We start from the raw sequence: 14,063 nt of genomic DNA on the forward strand, positions 1-14,063 counted from the left end.
ACAAAGAGAACGTTCCAAGGCGGCAGAGGAGGTTACCAGCCGAAGGATGCAGTAGCAATAACAGGTATAGTTCCGCGGCGGCCGAGAAGACTCACCGCATAGGAATCGGGATGCGAGGCGAGGGATGCGGCGGGAAGGCCCCGACGGCCTAAACGGAAGAGGCTGCAGGGCCGCCTCGGAATGGTCCAAGCATCGGATTGCGATTGGGACGACTACCAGTGCCAACCCCCTTATCCCGCGATGCGTCCGATACACAGATAGTTCCAAGGCGGCCGAGGAGCCTCACCGCATATCAATCGGGGTGCGAGGCGAGGGATGGGGCGGGAAGGCCCCAACGGCTAGACGGAAGAGGCTTCAGGGCCACCTCGGAATGGTCCAAGCATCGGACGCGCTTGGGGCGACTGCCAGTGCCAACCCCTTATCCCGCGATGCGTCCGATACACAGATGGTTCCAAGGCGGCCGAGGAGCCTCACCGCATAGCAATCGGGGGTGCGAGGCGAGGGATGGGGCGGGAAGGCCCCAACGGCTAGACGGAAGAGGCTTCAGGGCCGCCTAGGAATGGTCCAAGCATCGGACACGCTTGGGGCGACTACCAGTGACAGCCCCCTATCCCGCGATGCGTCCGATACGAAGATGGTTCCAAGGCGGCCGAGGAGCCTCACCGCATAGCAATCGGGGTGCGAGGTGGGGGATGCGGCGAGATGGCCCCAACGGCTAGACGGAAGAGGCCACAGGGCCGCGTCGGAATAGTCCAAGCATCGGACGCGCTTGGGGCGACTACCAGTGACAACCCCTTATCCCGCGATGCGTCCGATACGAAGATAGTTCCAAGGCGGCCGAGGAGCCTCACCGCATAGCAATCGGGGTGCGAGGTGGGGGATGCGGCGAGATGGCCCCAACGGCTAGACGGAAGAGGCTGCAGGGCCGCCTCGGAATAGTCCAAGCATCGGACGCGCTTGGGGCCACTACCAGTGACAACCCCTTATCCCGCGATGCGTCCGATACGAAGATAGTTCCAAGGCGGCCGAAGAGCCTCACCGCATAGCAATCGGGGTGCGAGGTGGGGGATGCGGCGAGATGGCCCCAACGGCTAGACGGAAGAGGCCACAGGGCCGCCTCGGAATAGTCCAAGCATCGACGCGCTTGGGGCGACTACCAGTGACAACCCCTTATCCCGCGATGCGTCCGATACGAAGATAGTTCCCAGGCGGCCGAGGAGCCTCACCGCATAGCAATCGGGGTGCGAGGCGAGGGATGCGGCGAGATGGCCCCAAAGGCTAGACGGAAGAGGCTGCAGGGCTGCCTCGAATAGTCCAAGCATCGGACGCGCTTGGGGCGACTACCACTGCCAACCCCTTATCCCGCGATGCGTCCGATACACAGATAGTTCCGAGGCGGCCGAGGAGGTGGGGGATGCAGCGAGATGGCCCCAACGGGCTAGACGGAAGAGGCTGCAGGGCCGCCTCGGAATAGTCCAAGCATCGGACGCGCTTGGGGCGACTACCAGTGACAACCCCTTATCCCGCGATGCGTCCGATACACAGATAGTTCCGAGGCGGCCAAGGAGCCTCACCGCATAGCAATCGTGGTGCGAGGTGGGGGATGCGGCGAGATGGCCCCAACGGCTAGACGGAAGAGGCTGCAGGGCCGCCTCGGAATGGTCCAAGCATCGGATGCGCTTGGGGCGACTAACCACTGCCAACCCCTTATCCCGCGATGCGTCCCGATACACAGATAGTTCCAAGGCGGCCGAGGAGCCCTCACAGCATAGCAATCAGGGTGCGAGGCGAGGGATGCGGCGAGAAAGCCCCAACGGCTAGAGGGAAGAGGCTTCAGGTCCGCCTCGGAATGGTCCAAGCATCGGACGCGCTTGGGGCGACTACCAGTGACAAACCCCTTATCCCGCGACGCGTCCCGATACACAGATAGTTCCAAGGCGGCCGAGGAGCCTCACCGCATAGCAATCGGGGTGCGAGGCGAGGGATGCGTCGAGATGGACCCAACGGCTACACGGAAGAGGCTTCGGGGCCGCCTCGGAATGGTCCAAGCATCGGACGCGCTTGGGGCGACTACCAGTGACAACCCCTTATCCCGCGACGCGTCCGATACACAGATAGTTCCAAGGCGGCCGAGGAGCCTCACCGCATAGCAATCGGGGTGCGAGGCGAGGGATGCGGCGAGAAGGACCCAACGGCTAGACGGAAGAGGCTTCGGGGCCGCCCTCGGAATGGTCCAAGCATCGGACGCGCTTGGGGCGACTACCAGTGACAACCCCTTATCCCGCGACGCGTCCGATACACAGATAGTTCCAAGGCGGCCGAGGAGCCTCACCGCATAGCAATCGGGGTGCGAGGCGAGGGATGCGGCGAGAAGGACCCAACGGCTAGACGGAAGAGGCTTCGGGTCCGCCTCGGAATGGTCCAAGCATCGGACGCGCTTGGGGCGACTACCAGTGACAACCCCTTATCCCGCGACGCGTCCGATACACAGATAGTTCCAAGGCGGCCGAGGAGCCTCACCGCATAGCAATCGGGGTGCGAGGCGAGGGATGCGGCGAGAAGGACCCAACGGCTAGACGGAAGAGGCTTCGGGTCCGCCTCGGAATGGTCCAAGCATCGGACGCGCTTGGGCGACTACCAGTGACAACCCCTTATCCCGCGACGCGTCCGATACACAGATAGTTCCAAGGCGGCCGAGGAGCCTCACCGCATAGCAATCGGGGTGCGAGGCGAGGGATGCGGCGAGAAGGACCCAACGGCTAGACGGAAGAGGCTTCGGGTCCGCCTCGGAATGGTCCAAGCATCGGACGCGCTTGGGGCGACTACCAGTGACAAACCCTTATCCCGCGACGCGTCCGATACACAGATAGTTCCGAGGCGGCCGAGGAGCCTCACCGCAGTAGCAATCGGGGTGCGAGGCGAAGGATGCGGCGAGAAGGACCCAACGGCTAGACGGAAGAGGCTTCGGGTCCGCCTCGGAATGGTCCAAGCATCGGACGCGCTTGGGGCGACTACCAGTGACAACCCCTTATCCGCGACGCGTCCGATACACAGATAGTTCCAAGGCGGCCGAGGAGCCTCACCGCATAGCAATCGGGGTGCGAGGCGAGGGATGCGGCGAGAAGGACCCAACGGCTAGACGGAAGAGGCTTCAGGGCCGCCTCGGAATGGTCCAAGCATCGAACGCGCTTGGGGCGACTACCAGTGACAACCCCTTATCCCGCGACGCGTCCGATACACAGATAGTTCCGAGGCGGCCGAGGAGCCTCACCGCATAGCAATCGGGGTGCGAGGCGAGGGATGCGGCGAGAAGGACCCAACGGCTAGACGGAAGAGGCTTCAGGGCCGCCTCGGAATGGTCCAAAGCATCGGACGCGCTTGGGGCGACTACCAGTGACAACCCCTTATCCCGCGACGCGGTCCGATACACAGATAGTTCCGAGGCGGCCGAGGAGCCTCACCGCATAGCAATCGGGGTGCGAGGCGAGGGATGCGGCGAGAAGGACCCAACGGCTAGACGGAAGAGGCTTCAGGGCCGCCTCGGAATGGTCCAAGCATCGGACGCGCTTGGGGCGACTACCAATGACAACCCCTTATCCCGCGACGCGTCCGATACACCAGATAGTTCCGAGGCGGCCGAGGAGCCTCACCGCATAGCAATCGGGGTGCGAGGCGAGGGATGCGGCGAGAAGGACCCAACGGCTAGACGGAAGAGGCTTCAGGGCCGCCTCGGAATGGTCCAAGCATCGGACAGCGCTTGGGGCGACTACCAGTGACAACCCCTTATCCCGCGACGCGTCCGATACACAGATAGTTCCGAGGCGGCCGAGGAGCCTCACCGCATAGCAATCGGGGTGCGAGGCGAGGGATGCGGCGAGAAGGACCCAACGGCTAGACGGAAGAGGCTTCAGGGCCGCCTCGGAATGGTCCAAGCATCGGACGCGCTTGGGGGCGACTTACCGTTGCCAACCCCTTATCCCGCGATGCGTCTGATACACAGATAGTTCCGAAGCGGCCGAGGAGCCTCACCGCATAGCAATCGGGTTGCGAGGCAGATTATTGGGAAGGGAACCCCCTGGGATGCGGCTCAAGCAGTGCCCAAAGAGGACTGGAATGCGGAATCACATCGAGAGACCAAATGCTATACGAGGGCTCAAATCGAATTATCGATTTGGCCACGACATGGACGCATCGGAACGACTACCTTTGCCGAACCACTCGCAATTGCATCCATACCGAAACCAATAGACATTTCCGTTAGAGCCCTCGCATAGCATTCGGAATCTCGCATGCCCCTCTAAATCGACCAATGCTGGCGCTCAATGAAAATCCGAGCGCTACCACACCGTTCGAGCGCCAGCATTGGTCGAGTTAGAGGGGCACGGGGGAGATTGCTCCAGTCAACACCTCCCCTATATAAGTTATTTGTCCGATTCTCGCACAAACCGTAGTCTGCCTCGTCGAATCAAACAACGGTCCCAGATTCCGACTTCCGTTCCGTAGAGACCCAAAAGCTAGATGGAGGCTCGCAAGAAAGAGAGTCGGCGCATAGCAATCGGGTTTCTCGAACGTTTAGGGACCGAGCTCACTTGCGGATAGGGCAAAATCCGCCAAGCAACCCAAAAGCTAGACGGGGGCTCGAATCGAATCGCCTAGGCGGCCACAACAACGACGTGTTGGATCGACTACCAGTGCCAAACCATTCAGCAAGACTAGTCTGTGTCGAGGCCGGATAGAGATTCTCAGAGAGCGCCCGCATAGCATTTAGGAGACCTGCCGCGTCCCTCACACTCGACAAATGGTGGTGCACGTTTATAAATCCGAGCGATCCCAACCCCTTTCAAGCACCAACATCGGTCGAGATAGAGGGGCACGGAGGGGGCTGCGTGAGACAACACAGTCCCCTATATAAGTTATTTGTCCGATTCTCACACATCCGAAGAATGGTCATCAAATCGGACAACAGCCCAAACTTCCGACTGTCCGTCCCAGAAAGCCCAAGAGCTATCTAAAACGTTCATGGCCCGGAACTCGATCGCGGCCTATACCAGTCCGCCAAGCAACCCAAAAAGCTAGACTGGAGCTCTAGTCGAATCACCTCTGTGGCCATTGCAAGGACGTGTTGGAGCGACTACCATTGCCGAACCATTCCGCAGGTCGAGTCCATACCAAGGCCGCATAGAGATTCACGATGAGCTCCTGCATAGCAATCAGGAGACTTGCCGTGTCCATCACAATCGATAAATCCTGGTGCACAGATTTTTGCATCCGAGCGCTCCAACCAGTCGAGCACCAGCATCAATCGACATAAACGGGCACGGGGGGAGGATGCTCGAGAACACTACCTCCCCTATATAAGTTATTTGTCCGATTCTCAAGCAGCCGAAGTCTGGTCATCGAATCGGGTCAAAGACCACAACTTCCGACTTTACCCACAATGCAAGTCATCGAATCGAACATCGGCCCCCGAGTCGGACTCCATGCGTATGTCAGGTCATCGGACCCCAAATTCCGCCTTCCTGCGCATGGCGGGCCATCAATATCAACTCGGTCATCGGACCCAAACTCCGCCTTTTTGCGTATGGCACGCCTTCAAATCGGTCATTCGGACCCAAATTCCGCCTTCCTGTGCATGGCGGGCCATCAACATCAACTCGGTCATCGGACCCAAATTCCGCCTTTCTGCGCATCGGCACGCCATCAACTCGGTCATCGGACCCAAATTCCGCCTTCCTGCGCATGGCAGGTCATCGGACACAATTCAGACCTCGCCAATATGCCTACGTATCGAATCGGTCATCGGACCCAACTTCCGACTTCATCCATACTGTAGGGTCTTTGAGGTTGGCGCGGTGCGCTCAACCCAGGGAGTCGACCCATCGAAGCATACACCTCCCCTATATAAGCTATTTGTCCGATTCCCACACCTGTGTAGTTGCAACCCTCTGACCAGGACATCGACCCCAACTTCCGAACTCGACTGCAACGACGGCACCCAGCGCCTTGGTGCGCACCTTGCGACGCACAGACCCAACATTCGCCTTCCTGCACATGGCAGGTCATCGGACCCAAATTCCGACCTCGCGAGTATGCCTACATATCGAATCGGTCATCGGACCCAACTTCCGACTTCATCCATACCGTAGGGTCTTTGAGGTTGGCGCGGTGCGCTCAACCCGGGGAGTCGACCCAACGAAGCATACACCTCCCCTATATAAGCTATTTGTCCGATTCCCACACCTGTGTAGTTTGCACCTCCGATCAAGACATCGACCCCAACTTCCGAACTCGCCTCCAACGACCGAACCAGCGCCTTGGTGCGCACCTTGCAACGCACAGTGCCAACATTCGCCTTCCTGCACGTGGCAGGTCATCGGACCCAAATTCCGACCTGCGCGAGTATGCCTACATATCGAATCGGTCATCGGACCCAACTTCCGACTTCATCCATACCGTAGGGTCTTTGAGGTTGGCGCGGTGCGCACACCCGGGGGGATTCGACCCCAACGAAGCATACACCTCCCCTATATAAGCTATTTGTCCGATTCCCACACCTGTGTAGCTTGCACCCTACCGATCAGGACATCGACCCCAAACTTCCGAACTCGACTAAAAAGACTCGACCACCAGCGCCTTGGTGTGCACCTTGCAACGCAACAGTGTCAACATTCGCCTTCCTGCACATGGCAGGTCATCGGAACCCAAATTCCGACTCATGAGCATACATACTACTATCGAAATCGGTCCATCGGAAGCCCAACTTCCGACTTCATCCATACCGTAGGGTCTTTGAGGTTGGCGCGGTGCGCTCAACCTGGGGAGTCGACCCATCGAAGCATACACCTCCCCTATATAAGCTATTTGTCCGATTCCGACACCTGTGTAGTTTGCACCTCCGCTCAGGACATCGATCCCCAACTTCCGAACTCGCCTGCAACGACCGAACCAGCGCCTTGGTGGCGCACCAAAAGTGCGCACCTTTTGGAGGGCACTTTTCTGCGCTCCAAAGGTGCGCACTTTTGGAGGGCACTTTTTGGAGGGCACTTTTCTGCGCTCCAAAGGTGCGCACTTTTGGAGGGCACTTTTTGGAGGGCACTTTCTCTGCGCTCCAAAGGTGCGCACTTTTTGGAGGGCACTTGTTTGGAGGCACTTTTCTGCGCTCCAAGAGGTGCGCACTTTTTGGAGGGCACTTTTTGGAAGGAGCACTTTTCTGCGCTCCAAAGGTGCGCAACTTTTGGAGGGCACTTTTTGGAGGGCACTTTTCTGCGCTCCAAAGGTGCGCACTTTTGGAGGGCACTTTTTGGGAGGGCACTTTTCTGCGCCTCCAAAGGTGCGCACTTTTGAGGGCACTTTTGGAGGGCACTTTTCTGCGCTCCAAAGGTGCGCACTTTTGGAGGGCACTTTTTGGAGGGCACTTTTCTGCGCTCCAAAGGTGCGCACTTTTGGAGGGCACTTTTTGGAGGGCACTTTTTCTGCGCTCCAAAGGTGCGCACTTTTGGAGGGCACTTTTGTGCACTCCTAAGGTGCGCACTTTTGGAGGGCACTTTTCCTGTGCTCCAAAGGTGCACACCTAGGTGAGCACCTTCGACCACACCTTGTAGCACACCAAACTCTGACTTTCGACTTCATCCGCAATGCAGGGTCTTTGAGAGGTTGGCGCAATGCGCACAACCAGGGGAGTCGACCCATCAAACCCAACACCTCCCCTATATACAGCGTATTTGTCTGATTCTCATACATGCGTAGCCTGCAGAGGAGCAAATTAGGACATCGACCCCAACTTTCGGCTTCTAAACGAAAACAAGGTCTTTGAGGTTGGTGTAATGCGAACAACTAGGGGAGGTCAACCCATCAAACCCAACACCTCCCCTATATAAGCTATTTGTCTGATTCTCATACATGTGTAGTCTACAGGAGCAATTAGGACATCGACTCCCCAACTTTTGACTTCTTAACGAAAACAAGGTCTTTGAGGTTGACGTAATGCGCACAACCAGGGGAGTCGACCCATCAAACCCAACACCTCCCCTATATAAGCTATTGTCCGATTCTCATACATGGTAGCCTGCAGGAGCCATTAGGACATTGACCCCAACTTTTGACTTCTTAACGAAAACAAGGTCTTTGAGGTTGGCGTAATGCGCCACAACCAAGGGAGTTGACCCATCAAACCCAACACCTCCCCTATATTAAGCTATTTGTCTGATTCTCATACATGTGTAGCCTGCATAACAACGATTAGGACATCCACCCCAACTTCTGAATTCGTCTGCGGTTGACCGCACCCAAAGGTGCACGCCTTGGTGCTCACCAAATCCGACTTCCGACTTCTTCTGCTATGCGGGGTCTTTGAGGTTGGCGCAGTGCGCACAACCAGGGGAGTCAACCCACCGAATGCAACACCTCCCCTATATAAGCTATTTGTCTGATTCTCATACATGCGTAGACTGCAGCAATGATTAGGACATCCACCCCAACTTTTGACTTCTTAAACAAGACAGGGTCTTTGAAGTTGGTGCAGTGCACACAACCAGGGGAGTCGACCCATCAAACGCAACACCTCCCCTATAAAAAGCTATTTGTCCGCATTCTCATAACGTGTAGTCTGCAGCAGCGATTAGGACATCGACCCCAACTTCCGAATTCGTTTGCATTGAACCGCACCACAAAGGTGCACGCCTTGGTGTGCACCCTGGAGTGCACTTTGGTGCTCACCTCGGTGCACACTTTGGTGGTGCACCTCGGTGTGCACCAAAGGTGCGCACCTTGGAGCGCACCAAAGGTGTACACTTTGGAGCGCACCACATAGGGTCTTTGAGAGGTTGGCGCAGTGCGCACACCAAGGTGGGTGTTGAGGTGCGTGCCGAGGTGGGTGGGTGCTAGGGTGCGCTCCATGGTGGGTGCCAGGGTGGGTGCGTGCTAGGGTGGATTCCAAAGAGGGTCATAGGGTGAGGTGCCAAGGTGGGTTGGTGATATAGTGGGTTCAAAGGTGGGTACTAGGTGGGTTCCAAGGTGGGTCACAAGTTGGGTGCCAGGATGCGTGGGTGTTAGGTTGGGGTGCCAAGGTGGGCTCCTGCGTGGGTGGGTGCTAGGGTGGGTTTCAAGGTGGACGCGAGGGCCGGGTGCCAAGGGTGGGTAACAAGTTGGGTGTTAGGATGGGGTGAGTGCTAGAGGTGGGTGCCAAGGTGGGTGGGTGCTAAGGTGGATGCCAAGGTGGTTCACAGGAGTGGGTGGGTTCTAGGGTGAGTTCCAAGGTGGGTCACAGGTTCAGTGCTAGGGTGGGGTGTCAAGGCGGGTGTCGAGGTGCCTGGGTGCTAGGGTTGTGGATGCCAATGTGGGTCATAGGGTGGGTACTAGGGTGGGCTGCAATGTGGCGTGCCAAGGTGGGTAACATGCTCGGTGGGTTCTAAATTGGGTGCCAGGGTGGGGTGTGCACCCACCTTGCCCGAGGTGGGTGCCAAGGTGCCAGTGTGGGTGGGTGCTAAGGTGGATGCCAAGGTGGGTGAGAAGGTGGGTGATAGGTTGAGTGGTAGGATGGGTGGGTGCCAGATGGGTCACAGGGTGGGTGCAAAGGGTGGGTAGGTGCTAGGGTTGGTGTCAGGGTGGGGTGGGTAGCTAGGTTGGGTTCCAAGGTGGGTGCGAGGGGTGAGTGTCAAGGTGGGTCACAGGTTAGGTGCTAGGATGGGTGAGTGCTAGGGTGCAAAGGTGCCAGGGTGGGGTGCTAGGATGGGTCGATGCTAGGGTGAGTGGCAAGGTGGGTCCACAAGTGTCAAGGTGGGTGCCGAGGTGGGTGCCAAGTCGGCGACTGCTATGGTGGATGCCAAGGTGGGTCACGGGGTGGGTGCCAAGTTGCTAGGTTGGGTTCCAAGGTGGGTGCCCAACCGTGGGGTGCTAGGGTGCGTGGGTTAAAGGGTGTGTCACAACGTGGGTGCCAGGATGGGTGCGCACCCACACTGGCCAAGACGGGTCGCGGTGCAAGGTTGGGTTCCAAGCCCGGTCACAGGCTGGGTGCTAGGATGGGTGGGTGCCAAGGTGGGCACCAGGGTGGGTGCACCCACCCTGGCCAAGGTGGGTCACGGGGTGGGTCCTAGGGTGGGTAACGGGGTGGGTACTAAGGTGCGTGCCAAGGTGGGTCATAGGGTGGGTGCCAAGGTGGGCACCAGGGTGGGTGTGCACCAACCCTAGCCAGGGTAGGTCACGGGGCTGGTTGTCGGGGTGGGCGTCAAGGAGCCAAGGTGGGTGGCAAGTAGCCAAGTTGCGTGCCAAGGTGGGTGTCGGGGTGGGTGCCAAGGATCCAAGGTGGGTGCCAAGGAACCAAGGTGGGTGTCTGGGTGGGTGCCGAGGTGGGAGCCAGGGTGGGTCCCAAGGTGAGTGCAAAGGTGGGTGCCAGGGTCAAGGTGAGTGCCAATGTGGGTTCCAAGGTGCCAGGGTCAGGGTGAGTGCCAATGTGGGTTCAAAGGTGCTAAGTTGGGTGCGAGGTTGGGTGCGAGGGTGGGTGGGTGCCAAGGTGTGCTAGGTGGAAGCCCGGGTGGGTCGGCATCCCATGGGTGTCGAGTTGGGTGCCTGATGGGTGCTTCTTGTCAAGTTTTAGTCGTCGGGACTCATTTCGAGCCTTAGAGGTCGTTTCTTGTCCGGTTGCCCTGTCTTCGACCTGGGAACCCAATTTTGGTCCTCGGGTCCCATTTTTTTTTGTCTCGCATCCCACTTTTGGCCTGTGGCCTTTTCGGGGTCGATTCTCGTTTTGGGCATCAGAGCATGTTTCTTCTCCTAAAACCCAATATTTGTTTATTAAGTCTCGGAACACATTTTTGTTCTCGTGGACCCATCATGGGTCTTGGAACGCATTTGTGGTCCTTGGTCCCATTTTGCATCCCGAAACTTGTGTTTTGGTGCTTGATCCCTATTTTGGGTGCCCACCTTGCACCAAGTGCGCACCCGGGGCAAACCGAGCGCCTTGGTGCACCGGGGCAAGATCGAGCGTGCACCCGAGGCGCCCCGAACATGCACCAAGGTGCACTCGGCCCACATGTGAGCGCAGGTCGTTGCGCCCGAGGTGGTGTGTGGGCACCGCGTTGCAGACGGGACACTGCACGCACACGACGCCCCCCTCCAGGTGCACGCACGTAGGCCGGGCCGGGTGCACACCCGACGCCCTAGCAAGGTGCGCGCACCCCGGGCAGGGCTCACACTTGGCGAACGGGGCGCACTTCGCGAGGGAGGGTGTGCACCTCGACGGGGGTGGGTGGCCGGGGTGGATTCGCACGTGGGGTCGCGGTTTGCTAAGTACACACTGCGACAAGCTCATAACGGGTGCGATCATACCAGCATTAGTGCACCGGATCCCATCAGAACTCCGCAGTATAAGCGCGCTTGGGCCGGAGTAGTACTGGGATGGGTGACCTCCCGGGAAGTCCCCGGTGTTGCACCCTTTTTTTAGTTTTCGCCGGGCGTCGCAATGCTATTTGAATAAACCTTTTGCCCGTTTGCGTTCTTGTCGGGGCCGGGCCGGGCCGGGGTGCGCTGCCCGCACTACCGCGCGCGCGGGGGCGACACCGAGCGCGCACCCGAGGCACCCCGAGCCACACAGGCCACGGTGCAACCCGGGCGTTGTGCGCGCACCCCGGTGCGCCCGAGGTGCTGCGCGCGCACCCAGGTGAAATCGGTGTGCACCTCGGCCAGTGCGCGCCTCGGCTTCGAGTCGCGCACGTTGGCCAAGGTGCACGGTGATGTTTCTTACTCTAAGGTTCCGCACCAGACGCCCGGGACAGGTGAGCGAAGCTGGGGCGGGGCCGGGTGCGCGGCCGGGGCAGGTGCACGCAGCTGGAGAGAGCTTTGGAGCACACTTCGGAGCGCACCAATGATGCGCTCCATTCAAAAGTTTTTCCTGAAAAGGCAAAAAAAGTTGAGATTATAGAATTTCCCACTTGAGAGATTGTAAAAAAAAAAAATTTAAAATGAAGGAAACGCGGGTGCCAAGGTGTGCGCAGCCCAGCCAAGGTGTGCGCACCAAGGCGCCCACCCTGGCGAAGGTGCACGCAAGGTGCGCACCCGAGGCAAACCGGACAATTAACCCAACTTTCGACTTCGCGCGCACCTTGGAGCGCACTTCGGAGCGCTCCTTGGTGCGCACCAATCTTGGGCACCTCGGAGTGCACCATGGCGCCCACCAAGGTGCGCACCCGGGGCAAACCGAGCTCCGACTTCGTGCGCACCTTGGAGCGCACGAAAGGTGCGCACCATGGCGCCCACCAAGGTGCGCAGCCCAGCCAAGGCGTGCGCATCAAGGTGCGCACCCTGGCGAAGGTGCGCACCCGGGGCAAACCGAGCTCCGACTTCGTGCGCACCTTGGAGCGCACAAAAGGTGCGCAACCCAGCCAAGGTGTGCGCACCCCGGTCAAACCGAGCTCCGAATCGTGCGCACCAGAGGTGCACGCCATCGTGCGCACCTTGGAGCACACTTCGGAGCCCTCCTTGGTGCGCGCCGATGTTGCGCACCTCGGAGCGCACCCGGGGAAAACAATGCAATTAACCCGACTTTCGACTTCGTGGGCACCTCGGAGCGCTCTCGGGTTCGCACCTCGGAGCACACCGAGGTGCGCACCTTTGATGCGCTGCCTTCACCAATTTCCAGAAAAGGCAAGAAAACATTGAGAAGGTGTGCGCACCGAGGTGCCCACCCTGGCGAAGGTGCACGCGAGGTGCGCACCCGGGGCAAACCGGGCTCCGACTTCGTGCACGCCGCACCTTGGAGCACACTTCGGAGCGCTCCTTGGTGCGCACCAGGGCGCGCAACCCAGCCGAGGTGCCCACCCCGGCGAAGGTGCACGCGAGGTGCGCACCCGGGGCAAACCGGGCTCCGACTTCGTGCACGCCATGGTGCCCACCGCGGCGAAGGTGCACGCGAGGTGCGCACCCGGGGCAAACCGGGCTCCGACTTCGTGCACGCCGCACCTTGGAGCACACTTCGGAGCGCTCCTTGGTGCGCACCATGGTGCCCACCAGGGCGCGCAACCCCGCCGAAGGTGCACGCGAGGTGCGCACCCGGGGCAAACCGGGCTCCGACTTCGTGCACGCCGCACCTTGGAGCACACTTCGGAGCGCTCCTTGGTGCGCACCATGGTGCCCACCAGGGCGCGCAACCCCGCCGAAGGTGCACGCGAGGTGCGCACCCGGGGCAAACCGGGCTCCGACTTCGTGCACGCCATGGTGCGCACCGCGGCGAAGGTGCGCACCCGGGGCAAACCGGGCTCCGACTTCGTGCACGCTCGCACCTTGGAGCACACTTCGGAGCGCTCCTTGGTGCGCACCAGGGCGCGCAACCCAGCCGAGGTGCCCACCCCGGCGAAGGTGCACGCGAGGTGCGTACCCGGGGCAAACCGGGCTCCGACTTCGTGCACGCCGCACCTTGGAGCACACTTCGGAGCGCTCCTTGGTGCGCACCATGGTGCCCACCAGGCCGCGCAACCCAGCCAAGGTGTGCGCACCAAGGTGCACGCGAGGTGCGCACCCGGGGCAAACCGGGGTCCGACTTCGTGCACGCCGCACCTTGGAGCACACATCGGGGCGCTCCCGGGTTCGCACCGGCGTTGCGCACCGTGGTGGGCACCTCGGAGCACACCAAGGTGGGCAGCGAGGTGCGCACCTTTGATGCGATGCCTTCACTAATTTCCATAAAAGGCAAAAAAAAAACGAGATTTTAAAATTTCCGTTTGAAAGATAGTGAGAAAAAGGGAATGCTGGTGCCATCTTGAGCCCGCCCTGGTGCGCAGCCCAGCCAAGGTGTGCGCACCAAGGTGCCCACCCTGGCGAAGGTGCGCGCCCGGGGCAATTAACCCAACTTCCAACTTCGCGCGCGCGCAGGGTGGGAGCGCACCCAACAACCGGGCCTGGGAAGAGCCAATGCGAGAAACCCCACCAAACGCTCTGACAAAAAAGAGGGGGCGCTCCAGTAACCCCGCTTCGGAGCGCACCCTGGGCAAACCCAGCCAAGGTGCCCACCCCGGCCAAGGTGCAGGCGAGGTGCGCACCCGGGGCAAACCGGGCTCCGACAACGTGCACGCCGC

The 14,063-nt window shown here is 59.9% G+C and overlaps 1 non-coding gene across 1 annotated transcript; it reads left to right on the forward strand.

Annotated features, from left to right (window-relative positions):
• The first annotated feature begins 11,308 nt into the window (after window positions 1-11,308).
• LOC131871750 (5S ribosomal RNA) lies at window positions 11,309-11,429 on the forward strand. Its single transcript, XR_009369956.1, has one exon. It is a non-coding gene; the product is annotated as a 5S ribosomal RNA (ribosomal RNA).
• Window positions 11,430-14,063: the final 2,634 nt, after the last annotated feature.

Source organism: Cryptomeria japonica, unplaced genomic scaffold (genome assembly GCF_030272615.1).
Source record: "Cryptomeria japonica unplaced genomic scaffold, Sugi_1.0 HiC_scaffold_453, whole genome shotgun sequence".
NCBI classification, from domain to species: Eukaryota; Viridiplantae; Streptophyta; class Pinopsida; order Cupressales; family Cupressaceae; genus Cryptomeria; species Cryptomeria japonica.